The sequence below is a fragment of the Arachis stenosperma genome, chromosome 6 (genome assembly GCF_014773155.1).
Source record: "Arachis stenosperma cultivar V10309 chromosome 6, arast.V10309.gnm1.PFL2, whole genome shotgun sequence".
Taxonomy (NCBI): domain Eukaryota; kingdom Viridiplantae; phylum Streptophyta; class Magnoliopsida; order Fabales; family Fabaceae; genus Arachis; species Arachis stenosperma.
This window is the reverse complement of record NC_080382.1, coordinates 124,103,251-124,125,236: the sequence shown is the minus strand read 5'-3', so window position 1 is coordinate 124,125,236 and position 21,986 is coordinate 124,103,251. Positions and strand designations below refer to the sequence as shown.

General features: G+C 40.5%; 1 long non-coding RNA gene across 1 annotated transcript; it reads right to left on the bottom strand.

The window, feature by feature from the left end:
- Positions 1–16,840: 16,840 nt before the first annotated feature.
- On the bottom strand, positions 16,841–20,572 carry LOC130935911 (uncharacterized). The gene is made up of 3 exons (XR_009067992.1): positions 20,323–20,572; positions 17,642–17,851; positions 16,841–17,216 (listed from the first exon to the last, which is right to left on the bottom strand). It is a non-coding gene; the product is annotated as an uncharacterized LOC130935911 (long non-coding RNA).
- Between the last annotated feature and the right edge of the window lie 1,414 nt (positions 20,573–21,986).

Genomic DNA, 21,986 nt, shown 5'->3' with positions numbered 1-21,986 from the left:
GCCTTGAATCTTTCAAATCCTTATTTTTCATGAATTCTCCATCTTGCATACTTTTCTCTTCACTGCTTTGATCCATTCCTTACCTCTTAAACCATAAATCACTAACAAACATATCAAAGTATCGAGTGGAATAAAATTTAACTAATTAAAAGCATAAAAAGCATGTTTTTAATCATTAAGCACAATTAGGAGAAATTCATGAAACCATGCTATTTCATTGAATAAATGTGGAATAAGTTAATAAAATTCTCTAAATTCAACACAAGATAAACTACAAAATTGGGGTTTATCAAACCTCCCCACACTTAAACTAAGCATGTTCTCAATGCAACTATCTAAATGCAAGCTACCTACATGCATCTAGCTATTCTAATTACTATATATATATATATATATATATATATATATATATATATGTGGTCAAAGTAGGTCAAATTCCCAAGAAATCATATATGCACAATCAAGGGCTAAAATAATCATACTAAAACCAAATTCACAATTGAATTGAGTTATTCAAAAGAGTTAACAAACTTGCAAGATAAGCAATGATCAAAGATGGAAATATGGAATAGAGCAATTGAACCCTCACTGGATGTATATATGCACTCTAGTCGCTCAAGTGTTTAGGGTTAATCCGCTCAAATTTCCTCTAATTATGCTTTCTAGAGTTTGTTCTTCATCTAACCAATCAACAAATATTTAGTGTACATATGCAAATATCATGGGGACTTTTGAAGGTTGTAATGGGGCTAAAGTAAGGGTGAGGATACATGTATGGCCAAGTGAGCTATCATTTGAATATTTGACTAACCTAAGTTCTCACCTAACACATACACACATTCTATACAATTCTAAAATCAAACTTAACTACCCAAGATCTCACTTTTACATATATACATATACTCATGTATCAATTCCAATATCAACACATATGCATTGATCTTTTTATTGAACTTCACATTGGGATAATTTTGTCCCCTATTTATTTATTTCTCTTTTTTTCTTTTTTTCTTTTTTTTCTTTTTTTTTATATGTATGAAAGCATAATATATACAAAGGATATCAATGCATATGGTTTCTATACTTTCACATGAGTATACACCCAAATTCTTAATACTTTCTCAATAAAAATAAAATATATTCTCATCAACCAAAGTTCCCACATTTCTCACACTTAGTTAACAGGCACTCACTATCTTAAACTAACCAAAAATTCAAATAGAACAATTATTTGTTTTTTTACTTAAGGCTAGTGATGTGGTAATATAAGGAATAAAAGGAAATTAAACAGTCTCAAAGTGGCAAACAAAGGCAAATAAAATGGTAGGCTATTTGGGATAAGTGAGCTATAATCAAATGATGGCCTCAATCATATAAATGCATAAATATACACTAAATAATGGACATATAGAATGGAACAAACCAAAGATTGCAATCATAGTGAAGAAACCACATAAGAATCAAAATCATGGTTAAGTGATGTAACCATATAATTAGACTCAACTTAGCTCAAAACCATATTCCAAACTATATATATACATCATGCAAGTTTCAAAAAGTTTTAACTCAAATTAATTTGAATCTTAATGCCCTTTTTAAGAAAAAATAATTTCTTGAAAATTTCATCAAATTGACCAACATTTATTATATATACCCTAAATGATATGGTGTGATTGTGAAAAGTTAAAAAATCCTTAGTTTATTTCCTATTTTCAACCAATTTAATTTCTCATATGCAACGGAATAAACTAAGCTCAATTATGCGCATTTTTTCCAATCACAACTAATAAACCAAAATAACTATATATATATATATATATATATATATATATATATATATATATATATATATATATATATATATATATATATACTATCAAACTAAAAATCTAAGGTATATACAAACAAAAGTGTAAAATGTAACAAACTAAAAAGTATCCAAAATAACTAATATATACAAGAATCCAAAAGTGCAATAAAATAAGAATGAAAGTATTCAAAATAAAACAAAATAAAAGCAGGAGTGTTTGGAATAGAATGGTTTACCCAAAATAACTTTTTCGACCTCCCCACACTTAAATGTTAGCATAGCCGGGTGAGAAGGATCATCGCCAACTGCTCTACTGTCAGGTGCAGGTGTCTGAATCTCCTCATGATGGGCATCCTCCTATTGGGCCTCCTACTCATCAGAGTACTCTGAAGGTGTGTCAGACTCAGAGGGGATGTCGGTACGCTCGAAAGTCATAATCAATTTCAGTTGTGCATAAACAACGCTCCAACTGTAACTGTGAAAACTCATGCTCTAAGTGCAGAGTTGATGATGGTGATAGAGTAGAGTTGAGAGAGAAACGGTTAGAGCATGCAAAAATCAGAAGATGAGAGAATAATGAAATTAACGATGAACCTCAAGTGATTTAGTTACACATCTAACTATGGTTAGCAAACTCTGGTTAACTTCTAACTCAAGTTAAGCTAATTAACTCTAACTCTTAACTCTTAAATATCTAGCTGCAACAAACTAAGTGAACCAGCAGCTAATTTCATCATAACTAACCAATCAACTCCTCTGTCACTACTGGCTGAGTTCTATTGTCCACAGTAACAAAAACAAAAATCCACACAATAGATAATAAACATAGAATCCACCATATCTTTGTCATAAAAATACCATACACAAGGAAATGCTTCTCTTCTTCGGTTCTTCCACAATACATTCTCACCTTGATATAAACTCCAACCTTGGAAATTCCCTCTGGTGTTTATTTTCTTTTTTCTTGCCTTTTGCCACCAATATTTAGACCATGCTGTTCTTAAGAATTAGTTAATTGGTTAAGGAAGAACAAACACTTTGCAAATAATCTTTAAAAAAAAGTTCCAAGGAAAAAACTAAAGAAATGAGCTAGAATGACACCAGATAGGAGGACACATGAACTTTACATCGGATAATAGTCTTTGACAACTTCCATCGTCCAAGTCGAAGATGACAATATCTTGATGTTCCGCATAGTCCACTGCTTTCAATTTTAGTAGGTTATCTGTAAAGTAGATTTGATTTCCTTTGGTTTGAATACTTGCAAGAAGCATTTGAACAGAAGAGTTGAGTCCAATCATCAGTAGTAATTTTCCAAACTATCTAGTTTGGACCATTCTTTTTCATTCTTCTTCAATTTATATATATCAAATTTGTAAGTATGAGAAAATAATTCAGGAGTAAAATGTCTCACCAGCATCAATAAACTTCCATTAGCACACCCAACCAAATATTTAAGCTGGAAAGGACCTACCGCAGCATCAGAGGGAGGTTTGGCTTCATGAATACCACCTACAGGCCTTGACTTTGTATTTGTATCAAATTCGTATAGCTTGCCATATTGTTCTACTGTGTATATCTTCTCTCCAAAAAATACGACATCACGAAACGACAATTTTCCAGTTGAAAGATCTAACCATCTGTAATAATTTGGTTTATAAAAGGCTAATGTACAACTAGGTCCATGTATAGCCACTGCTATAAAATCTTCATTGTCATTGCTAGGACATGAATTTATAATAACTTTCCAAACATAGATCCTATTTATGGAAATGCTCGAATCCCGGTAATCATCCAAATCCAATTCCCGAATAGTATATTCAAAGCCATAATTGTTAGGATTGTAGTCAATTATATCCGGAAAAGTTAGAAGCAAAAACAGAAAGAGAAGTAGACACAAAAGCAGAAGAAAAAGAAGTAGAAGCTCAAGCAGAAGCAAAAGCAAAAAGCAAAAGCTGAAGCAAGAAGAAGCAGAAAGCAGAGGCCGAAGCAAGAAGCAGAAGCTGAAGCAAGAAGCAGAAACGGGGAGGCGCAGCGGCGAGGCAGCGAAGGTGAGGCAGCGAGGTACAGCGGCGACAATGGCGGAGCGCGATGCGAGCTCTCTCCCTGGCTTGCGTCTCCTCTCTCCCTCGCGAGCTCTGATTTCCGACGGCAACGACGGCTCTAAACTTCGCCGGCGCCATCCCCCCTCCACCCTTCCCTCTCTTCCTTTCCCCTAAAGGTTAGGAACCAAAACAATACTTACCCCAAATATGTTCAACAAATAAACACCCTAATTTAATAAAGTATCTTCGTGGAACACTCAAATTTTATTAATATATAATATATATGATATATATTGGAGGAAGATCTAAATGGACCTTTGTAAATGCATTTAAAATATACATCGAAGCTTGGTATATATCTAGGACGATCAACCATCCATCAAAAGAACCACAGATCAATTTATTCTACATCTCTGGTAGCTTGAGATGGTGGATCTCGTCTTCATCAAGAGACTGAATATCAAGTAGCACTTCATTAGCAATAGGTAACTGCATGACATGGTAGATCTCCTCATCTTCATAAATATGAGTATTGAAAGATTCTTCAGGTATCAGCAGCCCAGCCACGGAATCTGGCTGTAGATCTCTGGAAGTTTCAAGCTCCATTGCTTGCAAACTAAACTAAGTTAGATGAAATCATCGTACGAATACAAGTGCTCCGCAATTTCCTTCAAGATGTCACGATGAATGTTTGCCCATCCATCAATGTCACCCATATCTCACACTCAAGTTATGTTATTCTCAAATATCAGGTGAAAAGCAAACTGCAGAATCCAGAATTTGTTTGCAGTTCACTGTGTTTGTTACTTATATATAGGATTTGTTTGAGCTTCTACAAATATATTTTTTTCAAATAATTTTTAATCTTTAAAAAAATTATTTTATATTTAAATATCTGATATAAAAAATTTTTTTATTAATTATGTTAAAAATATATTTTTAAATAAAAAATCTTTTAAAAAATATGAATTGTATTTTTTAAAAAACTATTTTTTTATTTTGTTAGTATTTTTTTACTAAAATTTTGTTAAATACACTAAAAATAAAAAAAAATTATTCATTTTTTCTAATAATTAGAGATTAATCCAATTGAATAATACCTAAAGAAACTCAGTGCCTTGTTTGTTGCATATCTCTGTTTCTTTTTATTTTAGGTAGATTTTGCCCCGTTTTATTTGACTTTGAATTTCAAATTTTATTGAAAATTTAAAATTAAATTGAGGAGGATAATTAGTTTTTTTTTGGGGACACTATAAAATCAAGGGTTATTTTTCTTTTCTCTTTTTCCCCATCATTTTCTCTTGTCATTTTTTTTCCAATTCTTCACTTTTTGTTGATTTTCTTTTTTATTTTTTTAATCTCTTACTTCCAAATTCTCCTATTCTTTTCAAAGCTTCATCTCTTTTAATTCTATTTGTTTCAAATTTATCGTTAGTAAAAAAATACATAAATTTTAGTTAAAATTACGAATTGTATAAAATTTTTAATTATGACATAGAAACTTTAGTTAAAAAACACAAAAATCCATATTGAATAATGCTAAAACATAATTTGAATAACACACAAGTTATTTGTCTATTATTATAAAATTTCTATTTTTGCTTCCTATATTTTTCTTAAAAAGTTTGTAAATATAATTTTTTCTAAAAACTTTTGATGTTTATCAACACAAAGTTTCTATATTTATGGTCAATAAATTTTTATATTTTCTTATATTTCTCTTAGAAGATACTTATTTTATTGAGTTATTTGTTTGTTCTTACAAAAAAAGTAGATGCAGAAAATAAACAGTTTGTCTGCAAATTTTTTAACTTGCTTCGTATACATGATAACTCTCTCAATTGGACTTGGAGATGAAACTAATTAGTTAACATCCATCAACCCCAATTTGCTAGCATCCTACTAACAACAACAACAACAACTTTAATAATGAGAATTATTCATAGAGCTAGAAAGTTTTGGATTTAAAATTTTTTTATATTTGTTTCAAATTAAATAAAATTAAAAAAATAAATTAATTAATAACATTTATAAATAACTACTTTGTAAATAATATTTATAAATTCTCATCTTGATTTTGTTATATGTAATAGCAACATATTAATTTCGAATTTTACTTAATTTAATTCAAATTTATTTATTTTATATATTTTATATGTTAAATAATTTTTTATTTTTATTTTTAAATAATTTATTGTTTGATTTTCTTAATTATTAATGTCAGATAAATATTTTTTAAAATTAAAATATAAAAATTATTTTTTTAAAAATAATAGAAAAGCGGCTGAACAGGTTAGTGCATGTTTAGTTGCTAGTAATAATAAAGAATAATGTTAGGTAACTAATTGTTCGGTAGTCGGTTGCCAGACAGGTCGGTTGGTGGTTGGGAGGGGTGAGAACGCCTCGATTGCGGTCGTACTGGGCTCGGATTTACCGTGTGGACGAGTTCTCGTTGTGAAGGGAAAAAGGGGGGTGCCACCTGCAAAGACACTCCGACGCCCTAGTCAGATAATGTGCAGGCGGGGAAAATGATAGGAGGAAAGGTGACGTACCTTGGGGGAAGGGCAGGTCCTTCCCCATTTATACCGTGTCAGAGGTGGGCCCTGCAAAGACAGGCCCATTTTCCTCGAAGCTTCCCTGCAGCTGCTATGGAGAGCTGTCAAGGACGCGTGTCCGGGTCGCATAGTGGATTACGCGTGGCCGACCGTTCGGGTCGGGTACTCAATGGGTCGGGTCGACCCGCGAGCTGCCTGGGCCAGGCCGTAACAGTGCCCCCACGCGCCAGTGGTAGTCGTGGGAGCTATCAATGGCGTGTCGTCTCGCATCTCATTTGTTCTCGTCAGGTCGGCCGCTCGTGGGAAGAATACGCCCCCAACGCGCGTGTCCCTTGGTTGCCTAAACAACCGTTTCATCGCATCGTTCCTTGCGCCGAGCATTAAATGCTCATAATGGGGTGAAAAACCCTGTTTGCAAAGACCATTCTACCCCCAGGTTTTTCGCGCTTCCTGGAAGACCGTTTTTAAACAACTAGTTTCGTGCTTCTGCATTTCTTCATACCTCTCACTTCTGCATTCTTCTTGCCCCCAAGTTTCAGAACATCTCATTGTGGTGCCTTCGTACGCCTCCCCTGTTGCATCCTTTCTTATCTGCAGTTTCATACTCCTTCCACTAATTCAGGTAATTTTTGAACTTTTTTCCTTTTATGATTTGTTCTTGCATGCTTGTTGCCTGTTTTTGTTGTTGTTGCGTAGCCCTTCAATTGTGGTTAGATGTGTTAGGGGGGTACCATTCCAGGGTAGATTTTCCCTGGACTTTTCGCGTTTTAATTGTGTTTGGCCTTAGTTGGGGAGTAGTGGGGGTAGTGTCCGTATTCGGCCTGAGCAACCGATCTCTTAGACTGACTGGATGGTCCCCCCATGTAGGTATGGCTCGCACGACCTCCCGGGCTTCCCCTTCTCCCGCGGCGTACGATCCCTACGCTTGGGTCGTTTTCGATGTGAAGGACTCGCCTAACCAAATGGGTGAGGAGGAGCTCACCGAGTTCCGACAAGCCGAGTACTTGTGTGGAGGAACCGATGAGGAAGCCAATTATGACGTCTTTGTCCCGGCTCCTCACGAGCGATTGTACGAGATCAATTTCAACCATCCCCGAGTTGCCAACTGGATTTGGTTCTACAAATCCATGTTTACTCAAGTTGGGGTTCGCATTCCATTTTCTGCCTTCCAAATGGCGCTTTTAGGTCGGGTTTCCGTGGCGCCGTCGCAGTTGCATCCAAACAGCTGGGCCTCAATCCGCTGTTTCGAGATGGTTTGTGAATACCTTGATCTGCCGGTGTCTGTAGATGTTTTTCTTTTCTTCTTCAATCTTACAAACCCTTCGAAGGAGGGGAAACATAAAAAGGGGTTCATGTCCTTCCGGTCTGCCCAAGGTCGAAGGATTTTTGGTTTGTTTGAGGACTCCTATCATGGATTTAAGGACAAATATTTCAAGGTCCGCCCTGTCAAAGGTCGTCATCCCTTTTGGTTATCGTTGGAGGGGGTACGCCTTATCCCGACCTATTGGAGCTTCGGGGCAGGGTCCAATACCTTCGTCAAGGTGACTTACAAGGGCATGTCTGCGGTGGATAGGAAGATTGCCGACGTGTTGATGGCAGTCTTTGGGAGGAATCATGTGAATCCTCACCTCCTTATGGGTGATCGGGAGGCCGGTCGTAATTATATTTGTGAGAAGCTTCTGCTTGTTTTTGCCTCTTCTTGCTTTTGTTAATAATTTGTTGCAACTAACCGACTTCACTTCCTCTCTTTCTCTTTTTTACAGTGGGGATGTCTGCCGAGGTAACGGGTCTTCCTAACTTGTTCCAAACCTTCTTGTGTGCAAGTGATGACGAGGAAGGTAATGAGAAATCTGCTGCCGAGAAGCCTACTGCTCCTCCGGAGGACAAGGTTGCTTCCGAGCAAGGGGCTGCGGTCGACGAGACCGGCACCTCGGCTCAAGGTGCCACGATCGAAAGCGACAAGGCCGTTCATGCTTCCCCTTTCCGTGAGGTGGTCGGCACTGGGGGTTCGACGTCTAACCCAGATGCCGATGACGAGGTGGAAGAGGTCCCTAGCTTCAAGAGGAAGAGGAAGGCGTCGTCCAGTCCTGAAGGGGTCCTTACTGTCATGGAGAGGAATTTTGACGCCGGGAACTTTATAGATTCCCAGTTGATTCCCGGTACTGAAGAATATTTTCATGAGTCATCACTTGCCGGGCAGGCGAGGTGGATGTATCGTACCCTCCTCCGCGGCGCAGTGATAGCTCAGAAAGCCGAGTTCAAATTGTCTGGGATGGAATCCCTCCGCAGGAGGTTGGAATCTGCTGGGAAGGCTAATAATGAGCTCAAAAGTGAAGTTGAGACTCTCCGGGAGCAGCTGACCCAATCTGAAGAGAAGCTTGACGCCGCCGAGAAGAAAGCTACCGCTGCCGAAAAGAAGGCCACAACCGCTGAGAAGAAATTGGAAGAGTCGGACGCCACGGTTTCACGTCTTGTCGAGCGTGAAATGGCTTTGGAGAGTCAGGTCGGTGCGGCACAGTAACGGGTGGCCGAAATCGAGAAAGAGAAGCAAATCGCGGAGGCTGAACTGGCAACATGGAAGGCAAAGTATAAAGACGTCGTCAAGCAAGGGAAGGGTGCGATTTTGGCGACCGAGGAGGCCCTTAAAGCTCAGGTTAAAATTGTTGCCCCCGAGTTCGACACGTCGGCGATCGGTGTTTTCACGGTCATTAAAGATGGCAAGATTGTTGACATCCCCAAGAAATGAACTCTCTGTCTAAAACTTTTGTAGTTTATCCGTTTTATTTTGGCTTTTATGAACAATTTGACTATTTAGTCGTTTGCCCGTTTTAACGTAGTTAACTCTTCCTTATTCGTTTGGTTGTGCCATCGTTTCTATTAACCATTATTGGTTTATAGTTGCCGTTTATATTAACGAGTAGTGGCCTTTTTGCGTAGTCGTTCGTTATCGCGGTATTTGATGGGCTCCCGGGGTGATCAGTCCCGGGGCCGTGCATCGTTGTCGGGTTGTGATAGAGCGTGCTGTCTGGAAAAGAGAAAAACAAAAGAGAAAAGCTGCGCAAGTATATCTTATTCGGTAATTGCATAAGGGACCTGTAGGTCATAATGGAAAGTTTAAATCCGCATTTTAACCACTTAGCTTGGTTGGTCGGCGTGTCGCCCCGCGTGTCAGGAGTAGAACCTTCTCAAGTTGTTCGCGTTCCATGTTCTTGGGACTTCCTTACCATTTAGCCTCTCTAACTTGAAAGCGCCTTTTCCCATTGCTTCTTTGATTCTATAGGGGCCTTCCTAGTTTGCCGCCAGCTTGCCTGCTCCAGGGGTCGGTAGGCCGATGTCGTTTCGCCTTAGGACGAGATCGTTCGGCTCGAATTCCCTTTTGAGCACTTTGGTGTTGTAGCGTAGGGCCATTCTTTGTTTTAGCGCTATCTCTGTCAAATGGGCTCTTTCTCTGGCTTCATCCATCAGGTCCTTTTCCACGGCTTCCCCCACTCCTTTCAAAAGTAACCGGGGGCTCGGTTCCCCGATCTCTACGGGTATTACCGCCTCTAACCCATATGTTAGACGGAAAGGAGTCTCCTTAGTGGAGGACTATTCAGTTGTTCGGTAAGACCAGAGGACCGAGGCTAATTCGTCGGCCCAAGCACCCTTCTTATCGTCCAATCGCTTCTTCAGCCCTAAAAGGATAATCTTGTTTGCGGACTCCACCTGTCCGTTTGTCTGGGGGTGCTCTACCGAGGAGAACCTCTGTCTTATACCCAGGCCGATGAGGAATTCCGTGAACTTCTTGTCGGTAAACTGCGTGCCGTTGTCCGAGATGACGACTTCTGGAATCCCGAATCGTGTTATCACCTGCCTCCACATGAATTTCTTGCAATTGGATGAGGATATGCTAGCCAGCGGTTCGGCTTCTATCCATTTGGTGTAGTAATCAATGGCGACTATGAGATATTTGACTTGCCCTGGACCGACTGGGAAGGGTCCCAAAAGGTCGACTCCCCATTGAGTGAATGGCTGGGAGGACGTTAACAGGCTTAACTCGGAGGCCGGTGCCTTGTGGAAATTGGCGTTCTCTTGATACTTCACACATTTTTTTACGAACTCCTTGGAGTCTGCCATCATTGATGGCCAATAGTATCCGGCTCGAATTAATTTTCTTGCCAGGGCCTTACCTCCTATGTGGTGTCCGCAGCAGCCTTCATGGACTTCCCTAAGGACGTAGTCCGTCTGGTCGGGATGTAAGCACTTCAGCAGGGGTTGGTTGAGTCCTTTCTTGAATAGCTGTCCTTGGATGACCGCGTATTTGGCTGCTTCCCTTCTCAGTTTCGCCGCGTTCTTTTCGTCGTCCGGGAGTTTGCCATTTTCTAGGAAGCTGGTGATAGGGTCTAGCCATGAAGAGCCCAGCGTTGACACGTGTAGGGCGACCGCTAGCTCTTTCGTCATACCTTGGATGAGAGACCGGTTACCTTCTCCCGGTTTAGTGCTGGCCAACTTCGATAGGAGATCTGCCCGTGTGTTCCTTTCTCTAGGAACGTGGTGGACCGTGACCTCCTCAAATTTTTGGCTTAAGTTTTTGACTTTTTCCAAGTACTTTTGTAATAACGAGTCTTTGGCTTGGTAGCTCCCGTTTACCTGGGAAGTTACGACCTGAGAATCGCTGCATATTTCCAGGTTTGTTGCTCCGACTTCCGCTGCTAGGGTTAAGCCTCCTATAAGGGCTTCGTATTCTGCCTGGTTGTTCGAAATGGAAAATTCAAACCTGATCGACTGCTCGTATACTACCCCAACCGGGCTTTCCAGGATGATCCCGGCGCCCCCGAACGTCTGGTTGGAGGCTCCGTCCACGTGGAGCTTCCACCGTGTGCTCATCTCTTCGGTTGGATCCCCCGTTACTTCTACTAGGAAATCTGCCATCGCCTGCGCCTTGATGGCTTGCCGGGGTTCGTATCGTATGTCGTATTGGGAAAGTTCGATGGACCACGTCATCATTCTTCCCGCCAAGTCGGGATTTTGGAGTACTTGCCGGATTCCCTGGTCTGTTCTTACGACAACCTGGTGACTTTGGAAGTATTGCTTCAGCCTTCGTGAGGAGGTCAAGAGTGCTAGAGCCAGCTTTTCCAGTTTGCTGTACCTTAACTCTGCCCCTTGCAGGGCCCTACTTATGAAATAGATTGGTTGTTGAGCCCTCCCTTCTTCCCGCACCAGAACTGTGGCCAGGGCTTCTCCTGTTATGGCGAGGTATAGGTATAACGGCTCCCCGTCCTTTGGCTTCCCAAGTACAGGTGGAGTCGCCAGAATTTCCTTGAAGTGCTGAAAGGCTTCCTCACATGCGGGCGTCCACTCGAACGCCATCCCCTTCTTCATGAGGTTAAAAAACGGTAGGGCCTTTGTTGCCGATGTCCCGAGAAACTGGGATAATGAGGTCAGCCGCCCTGCCAGCCTTTGGACGTCCTTGATACAGCTTGGGCTCTTCATCTGGAGTATCGCTTGGCACTTTTCCGGGTTGGCTTCTACTCCTCTCTGAGTTATCATAAATCCTAGGAACTTGCCGGCTTCCATGGCGAAGGCGCATTTGAGTGGATTCAGTCTCATGCCGTGTTGCCGGAGAGACGCGAATACGTTTGCCAGATCCCTAAGGAGGTCGTCGGGTCGCATCGTTTTCGCGAGGATGTCGTCGACATAGACTTCCACTGTCCTGCCTATAAGGTCGTGGAATATCTTGTTCATCAGCCTCTGATATGTTGCCCCTGTATTTTTCAGGCCGAACGGCATCACCTTGTAGCAGAAGGTGCCCCCCGGCGTTATGAACGCCGTCTTGTCTTCATCTGGACGGTGCATCGGTATTTGGTTGTAACCGGAGTAGGCGTCCATGAAGCTTAGGTAACGGTAGCCCGCCGCAGCGTCGACGAGCGCGTCTATGTTAGGGAGGGGAAAACAATCCTTAGGGCATGCCTTGTTAAGGTTAGAGTAGTCCACACACATTCTCCACTTGCCGCTGTGCTTTTTCACTAGTACTACATTCGAGAGCCACGTCGAGTAGTCTACTTCTCGTATGAAACCTGCTTCAAGGAGGCTGGCCGTCTGCCTGGCCACCTCCTCTGCCCTTTCTGTCGACATTTTTCTCCTCCGTTGTGCTACCGGGCGTGCTTCCGATCTGACGGCCAGATGATGTGACATGATTTTCGGGTCTATGCCCGGCATGTCGGCAGGAGTCCAGGCAAACAAATCCCCATTGGCCCTTATCATTTCGACCAAGGGCTCCTTTAACTCATGTGGGAAGTTCTTGTTGACGAACGTGAATTTCTCCTCCGTGTCGCCGATCATGAATTTTTCCAGGTTTCCTTCCGGTTCCGGTCTGGGTTTGTCATCTACTCTGGCGTCCAGATCAGCCAGGAACACGCTGGACGCCTCTTTCGATTTCTTCCTTAGGGAGAGGCTGGCGTTGTCGCAGGCGACCGCCGTCTCGAGATCCCCTCTTATGGACCCTATAGATCCATCATCGGTAACGAACTTCATGACTAGCAGCTTCGTGTTGATTATCGCTTCAACGTCATTTATCGTCTTCCTTCCCAAGATGATATTGTAGGCGGTGGAATCTCGGAGGATCACGAACTCGGCCATTGCCGACCTTCGACCTTGAGTTTGTCCTACTGAGATCGGTAGGGATATTACTCCGTCAGGTTTGATGAAGTGGTCGCCCAATCCGATGACCCCGTGCTGGTGAGTCGTCAGATCGGCGTCCCTTAGCCCCAGTGCGTCAAATACGTTGCGGAACATGATGTTTGAATCAGCCCCAGTATCGACAAGGATACGCTTGACGAGACCGGTTCCCACTCTGGCCGTAATGACCATGGGAGGATTTTCTGGGGCGTCGTCGAACCATTGGTCTTCCGGGCCGAACGAAATGGATGGAGGCTTTTTAGAGTTTCTCACCAAAGAGGAGGAGACCGCCAAGACCTTTGCATCCTTCTTGTGCGCCGATCGGGATTTTGGCGCGGTGTTTTTGGCCGTCACCACGTTCACCACAGTGAGGTCGTGGTCTCTATCTTCTGGCTCTTGTCGCCGCTTTGCCGAACGGGTTTTGCCTTCTTCATCTTGGTCGCGATAGCGTCTCCTCGGCTCTCTGATAAGATGAGAGAACGCTGCTAGTTTGCCTTCCCTTATTGCTTGCTCTAACGCATCCTTCAGGTCAAAGCAGTCCTGCGTTTGGTGACCGTAACCCTTGTGGTAGTCACAATAGAAGTTCTTGTTTCCTCCTGTACGGTCCTTGAGTGGCCGGGGCTTCGGCAGGATTCCCTTCTCGGCTATTTGTTGATAAACTTCCATGATGGGGAGAGTGAGCGGGGTGTAGTTGGTGAATTTTCCGACCCGGGGGAACGACCTGGGTGTCTTGCTTGGCACTTCCTCCCTGGTTTGTTCCTTCAATCTTTCTCCGTTACCCTGCTACCGAAATTGGTTGTAGCCGGACTGCCGTTTATTGGCAGCCACGACTCGGCTGACTTCCTCGTCGTTTATATACTCTTTGGCTACCGTCTGGATCTCGTGCATCGTCCAAACTGGCTTCGTGGTAAGGTGCTTTCGAAAGTTTTCGTTGAGGAGGCCGTTCGTCAGGCAAAGGCTGGCCACCGAATCGGTTAGGCCGTCAATTTCCAAGCATTCATCGTTGAACCGGTCCAGGTATTTCCTAGTTGACTCTCCCTGTCTCTGGGTTACCCCCAGAAGGTTGATCGGGTGCTTTGCCTTTGCTATTCGTGTTGTAAACTGGGCTAGGAACGCATGACTGATGTCCGAGAACCCGTGAATGGATCCCTGCGGTAGGCCGTTGAACCATCTGATCGCGGGTCCCGCTAAGGTTACCGGGAAGGCTCGGCACCTCACCTCGTCCCCTACTCCCTCTAGATTCATCCTCGCTTCGAAGGCCGTGAGGTGTTCTAGGGGATCCTGAGTTCCATCATACCTCATGTCCGTTGGTTTGTCGAAGTGCTTCGGCAACCGGACTTCTAGAATGGATCGGTGGAATGGGGTAATGCCCATTATCACGGGTTGTCGTGTCTTCTCGGACCTCCCTTCCTCGTCCTCGCGATCTCGTGCCGTGCGGCGCGTTTCCCTACCTCGGGAGTAGATGATCGTGTCATGTCGTCTCCTCGGAATCGGGGATTCTTCACGCGTGCTTTCCGCTTCCGTCCGGGATGCGGAGGCGCGTCGTAGTCGGCTTCGGTGGGAGTCCCTCTCTTGGCTTTCATGGGATGGTGTGTAACTGGGATCAGTGGTTCGCCCGTCGCGCTCCTGTTCGGCCAGTTGTCGTTCCAGGTTCTGGACCCTGTGGCGCAGCTCTTGCATTATTATGGCGCTGTCGCCGCCTGTCCCTCCAAAAGGCCGCGTCCTTGTGTGCTGTTCAATGTGTTGTCGGGGGGACCTTCGTCGTCCTCTTAGTGAGGCGACAGAGGCCGTCCCTTCTGCTCCGGCTCCTCGGCCTTGTTCTCCGGGACCCGGCACAACATCCATTGAGGCGTCCCCACAGACGGCGTCAATGTTCGGTAGTCGGTTGCCAGACAGGTCGGTTGGTGGTTGGGAGGGGTGAGAACGCCTCGATTGCGGTCGTACTGGGCTCGGATTTACCGTGTGGACGAGTTCTCGTTGTGAAGGGGAAAAGGGGGGTGCCACCTGCAAAGACACTCCGACGCCCTAGTCAGATAATGTGCAGGCGGGAAAAATGATAGGAGGAAAGGTGACGTACCTTGGGGGAAGGGCAGGTCCTTCCCCATTTATACCGTGTCAGAGGTGGGCCCTGCAAAGACAGGCCCATTTTCCTCGAAGCTTCCCTGCAGCTGCTATGGAGAGCTGTCAAGGACGCGTGTCCGGGTCGCATAGTGGATTACGCGTGGCCGACCGTTCGGGTCGGGTACTCAATGGGTCGGGTCGACCCGCGAGCTGCCTGGGCCGGGCCGTAACACTAATTTTTTCAACCAATTTTAGTCTTTTTTAAAATTATTTTGTTTATCTTAAATTTTAAATTCTAAATCATAAACTTTTAATTCTAAATCTTAAATTATAAACATAAATGCTAAAGTTTACTAATTTAAAATTGGGGCAAATTTCATAGATAAATGAATTAAGAGAAAAATTTTGAGTATATGTATTTTTAATTTAAATTAAATAAATAAATTTATTAATTTTGTATTCCACAATATGATTTATTTGGAGCACTATCTAAATAGTAATTCCACAAAAAATAAACACTTAATGATAGTAATTCGAATCAATTTGATTCGATTTACTTGGAGCACTCTCTGTAGTAAATCAAAACATATTATATCGATTTATTACTGCCTAACTTATCCCATAAATCGAATCCTTTTGCTTCGATTTATCATGGAGTGCATGAATTCGGACATGTTTGAATCTATTCATTTCAATGTAGTACTGCTCCTGTTAATTCGAATCCAATTAATTCGATATGCAATCGAGACAACCATGCAACCAATTTCACTTTAGGACATCTGTGTAATTTTCTCTCTCAATTTATCTATGAAATTTACCCTTAAAATGGGTTCTTATGTTTCAAAATAAAATATGCAATGCAGCAGAACCCCATTTCTGGGGTTCCTTCATTTTGCACAATATCTTGTTCTCAGTCCGTGATGGAATTAAACCGCAGCAAATCGTGGTAACATATAAAGGGCCAAAATAGTGCCAGAGAGTCTTTGGCTACTATTTTGGAGAACAATAAGAACCTGCAATGCTCTCTGATAAATCTCTTGTCCGATTCAGGATCTTATATAAGAAATGGCTTTCTCTGATCTCAAACACCCGAGTCTCAAATGCAGATTTTGATCTAGCTACAACCACCCATAACCATGAGGGAAATGGGTAGATGTAAACACATGAATTACTCATCATTAACTTCCTCTACCTTATCAACATGCCTACACTAAGATTCCATGTTCATGCAAGGACTTCATATTATTTTTAAACTTCATGATGAAAAAACACACGTCTCATCTTCATCTTGAGGAATCCATCAACCGGTGCTCAGAATACCTTATCATACCCTATTGTTCTCTCAACTTCTCCTCGGAGAGGCGATTACGAGCCGCTACAACTTCATGATGGTTAAGGTACGACATGTGCAATGATGACTACATAGTCACTGCAGGGAGTAAGGTCTCTATGAATGGTTAGTTGTAACCTATTTGGAGCTATTCTCTGTTAGAACGAATTCATGGAATGAAATTAAAGATTCCTATTGTCCATTTCGGATAGACTCTACATGTGGGGTATCCACTTAAAGTATGAAATTGCACAGTATTATGTTATTTATATATCCTTCTTCTTTCTTTTTATTTTAGATATATGTGGCAAAGATGGAGATACAAAATTAGAAACACTCCACAGAAACTTAATTCTCAATACATACAGAGAAGAATTCAAAAGAATCAAAACAAGAAGAATGCTTATTTCTTTTTAAATATAGATCAGGCTCTAAAATACATTGTAATGCTCCTGTAAACTTCCTTGCTTTATGGTCAGGGCAGAGCAGTGCTCATCCTTAACACATTAATCCACGCTCCTTAGAAACAAGATTAAGATAAATGAAGCTTCTCCATCAAACTAATACAATTAAAAAAAAAAAGAAACAATATAAAGAGAACAATTGTATCTCAGGCTTACTGGCACAAAAAGCAACTTTGGGCCCAAAAATTTCGGTCATCTTCATACCAATATAGCAGAATCGACAGAGAGAGATGATCATTCTTTCTCATCTAGTTTCTGCTTGGTCCCACCAATTTCATCAACCGGAGGTAATGTCTACATAGGGATAAAAAAAGAAGATTTAACAACACTACAACAAATAGATCTAGATCCTCTAAAATTCACCCTCCTGTACTTTGAATAGTAAATAAATCAAAGGATATCTATATATATAGTATGTATATTTTGTAAAGAGTGTTATTCCATCAATGGTTAGCACATTTGATTGTAAACATGATATATGATAGGCAGATGGCGCACAGTAGCTCGTTTTATCCACGTACTCGACCCTATCTAGTGGAATAAGGCTTTGTTGCTGTTATAGTAAATTGGTTAGTCAGCCGTGGTCTAAAATGTGGATAGATAATTTTATTTAGTATAGGTTTCAAGCAAGTAAACAAAGTCCTTATGTATTATGACAAATATGAAGCATTCACAAATGACAACATACATAGATTGTTAAAGTAAAGAAAGAAGCTTACAAGATTGGGTTTGTAGATATTATGGACAATAGAGGCACCACCAAGAAGAGAGCAGACGACGACAAGACAGGACCAAGCCAGCGATGGAGTCCCTGTGGGCTGCCTTCCTCCTCCTAATTTCCGATTCATCACAACCCGTTTCTTCTTCCTACTTGCTAGGGATTATCGTTTTCCTTTTAGTTGCTGCAGTGCTTTTTGCCTCTTGAGCCTCTGCATTAAGTTTTTTAAAGTCTTAGCTAGTCCAACTTAAATTTAAAGGAAAAAAAAAACTTAAAAATAAAAAATTCATAAGGCAAGTGAAAGTCATGGGATGATACTGTTGTTGGTTTATTGTTGACAATGAGAATTCCAAAATCCCCCATCGAAAAAGACGGAGAAGGATGGTTGAGTGTTTGCATTCAATTCAATATTTAGTCTCATGTAAATCCAAAAATACACAAAAATTAAAGCTTCAACACCATCAACCAAAGTATCATTCTCTCATGGTCTCAAAATGTAGCACAGGTCTAAAAAACAAATACAAATATAAAATCAAATATCACAAGTCTCAATAATATCATAACGTAAGAGCAACAACAAGAACAAGTTAACATGCCAAATCATGCCACCAACAGAAGCAAAAGAAGAAAAAGAAAATTACAAAATTACAGATTAAGTGTTTATGTTTACAAAAGCACCAAAAAGAACGAAGCAATTAAGCAACAGATAGTCTGAAACAATAATGAAAAATTACAAAAGCAAGGTAAGAACACAAGCAACTCGCAAGGCAGGAAAAAGAAAAAGCGAAGGAGATAAGTTAGGAATACGAACAAGTGAGCGGAAGGAAGGGAGGCAGCGGCGGAGTGAGGGGACGCGTAAGTAGGCGGACTGACGGGTCAGCAGGCAGAGAGAAGGGAAGAAAGGAAGAACAACAGAACAGAAGAGAAAAGGATGAAGTAGATTGAGAGTTTGCTGAAGAGCACGGTTCTGAATTCTGAAGACTGGAGAGAAATGAGGGTCGGAGGAAGAAGTGGAGAACTGATCAAGGGAGCAGCAATTCTAGCACTTTTTAATTCTGGTGTTCCCCTTCCACTAGTATTTTCCACCAATGTTAAGTGTGGTTTTTTTTTTTTTTCGTTGAACAACTTGGTGGGTTTTTTTTAATGTAGAAATCACAAATTTGTGACTCTCAAAATTTTTTTTATCATGCAAATCTAAAGGTCAGATTCTTTTTATTTTAAATTTTTTTAAACATACAAGTTTGAAAAAAAAATTAAATGTGCTGATTTGCTGTACAAATAAAAAAAATTATTATAACACAAATAAGAATGTCCGATTTATGCACCATACAATCCAACCCTTGGATTTTTCTATAAATTTTATTATTCCTCAAATCCAAGGTTTTAAAAATCAAACCGGTCAACCAACTTGAATTGGTCGAGTAGTCAGCTCATTCGTTCGCTTAAACAAGTGTCGGGGGTTCGAATCTCGCCTTGTACATGCGGCAATCCATTGGCCAACGACAAACGCTTAAATGATAAACACACTAACACATAATTATAGATAAACATACTAAAACATAATTATAGTCTAATATAAACCTTAAAATGTTATCCAAATTTAAAGCATTATATCAATGGGATTACCAACAATACATAATATTGCCCTACAATCACCTATGTTGGAAACAAATAGTTTATTCTTGACTACGAGTGCAGTAACTTGTCTTTGAGATGAGCTGAATCAAGAAAATGAGAACAGGATTCTACTCCAATAACTTATCTTTACATATAATGCAAATTCCTACGAATAGAGATAACATCAAAGAGCTCCCAAGTCACAACCATGCAGCACAATAAAAGAAGTGCATCAATTGCCATTAGTTCATAAGCATATTCTATTGCAAAGTTTAACATTTTTTAATGTGCAAAGGTTTCATTAGTTACTTGTTATATTACTATTGGAAATTTTTTCAATTTTCTACAACTTTTCAACACCCATGGCATTGCATTTGTCTTACTTCAACAAAGTTGCCAACGTAAATCATAAAAGGAAGTCTCAGTAATTAAAATGAAGTATTTGCATGCTCAAATAGTAATAATTTATTCTGGAATTTAGATCAAACAAAATATAGATAGATCGTGGATTGCTATTGCATACCTCTGGTCATCAAAGATACCAAATGCATAGAGACCCTTTACATTGCAAAATAAAAACTTCTCGTTGCTCTCCTTAAGATTATTACAATTACAAGTCCTATTCTCCTTTTTAAGTTTTAATAAACAAACACACGTTTCTCATAGCGTAGAGTTCAATTGACATGCAATCAGAGTAAAAAATCAATCACCTCTTTCAAGCACGGCCTTAAAAACAAAAACAGAACAACACTTCAAGAGCATGAGCATTGAGCACAAAAAATTGACTTCTGAACAAAACAAACTCAGAGTAGCCATTAAAAATTCAAAAACGAGGAACTAAAAATGATTTCTGAACATTGAGGAATGAGGAGTGACCACTGACCAGTGAGCAGTGAGCATTGAGGATTGTTAATATGATTTCTGAACAAAAAATAAAAAAAAAACGAAGAACTACAGCAGTGTGCAGAGCTAAAGCTAATCATTCAGTATTTCAATATGATTTCTGAAAAAAATGAAAAAAAATCGAAGAAGCTTCGACGAGCACGACAGACAAGAAGCCATTACCTTCGAGGGACGAGCACGACGGACGACGGCGACCAGGCGACGAGCACGACGAGAGACGGCGGGCAAAGCGCGACTGAGCAGCGAGAAGAACGGACGAGGAACAGGGGAATGAGGAGAGGGGGTGGAGCACGACGAACAGACGAAGCTTTTGGGCGCGACGGACGGCGGCGGCGGTGGAGGAGGCTAGGGGTTTTTTTGGGGGAAAGAGGAAGAGCTCTGTTCTTTTTGAGGGTGAAGACGTGAAGTGAAGAGAAACTGAGAGTGATGAGAGGACTGAGGACTTTTCCCTTTCTTTTTCTAACAAACGACGTCGTTTTGTGAAAACACGGTTCAGTCCTGCCGGCCAGTTCAACGGTTTTAAGCAGTTTCAGACTTAGCGGTTTTATTTGTTGGACTGAATCGCAAAACTTTTGGTTTTCGTTCATCCGACCCGGCAATCCGGTCCGTTTTTCGGAAACCATGTTCAAAGGAAAAAAAAAAATTCATATCAGAAAAGAACACACTAATTAATTATTATACTGAATTGTTACACCATCTTCTTCCATTACTACAAAATTAGTCCAATTCTAGTAGAGTTCCAAATTTTCAGCTTTTTTATTTTAACCATTTTCTTTATATTACCTAAGGACATAAAACCACCCTGTTTTGGTTCTTCAGTTTTTTTTTAGAATTAAAAAATGAATTTAATTTTAATACGTTGTCAGTGTAAAATTATTTTATATATATCTAATCACATAACGTCATATTAATAAAAATAACTATTTTTATATTAATCGCGTGAATGATCATTCAAGAGAAATGACGGGGTAAAACGTTTTATATTATTAGTACATCAAAATTAAACTCTTAAAAAATAGTTCAATTTTGATGAAGAATAAATAATTTTATATTGACATATAATTAGATTCATGAATTTAATTTTGATATACAAATAGTATAAAATAATTTTACATGTATATTTAATTACATAATATCATATCACAAAAAAAATTACATTTTACGTCTGCATAAATGGTCATTAAAAAAACAAATATAAATAGAGGACTTGGTAAAAAATTTAGGCTTAGTAAAAAATTTATATTATCAATGTGTTAAAATTAAACTCTTAGATTCATATGTTTATAAAATTTTTTAGCAGCTTCACTTCGAATTGACAAACACATAATAAACCACAAAGAAACAAATAAGAATAGCAATGAAAAATACAAATTAGAGCTAAAACCCTAGATTTGATCATATTCATGTGGGAATAGCGTTAATTGAGAAATTAATGAAGCACACAAAACAAAAATTCGATCAAAGAAAATTCGATTAATAGGGTGAATCTCAGAGAAATAGAGATAGATAAAGAAATGGAAGACGTAAGGGTTTTGAAATCTGAAAGGGCAACAGTATGTGGTGTCTCACAAGCAGTCTGTGAGTGAAGAGAGACCGAACAAAGACTCAGATACAAAAGATATAAAAGGAAATGAAAGAAAAACAAATGCGAGTAAATTGAGGTGTGAGATAATTATGCTACACTGCTACTTGATAGATGATAAAGAAAAATGTATTTGAGGGTGTGTTTGAAATCCGTTTGAAGGGAAGGAGTACGTTTAAATTTTTTGAAAGCTTTAACTTTTGGTTTGACAAATTTTTTTCTCATGAACGCAGAAGTGATTTTG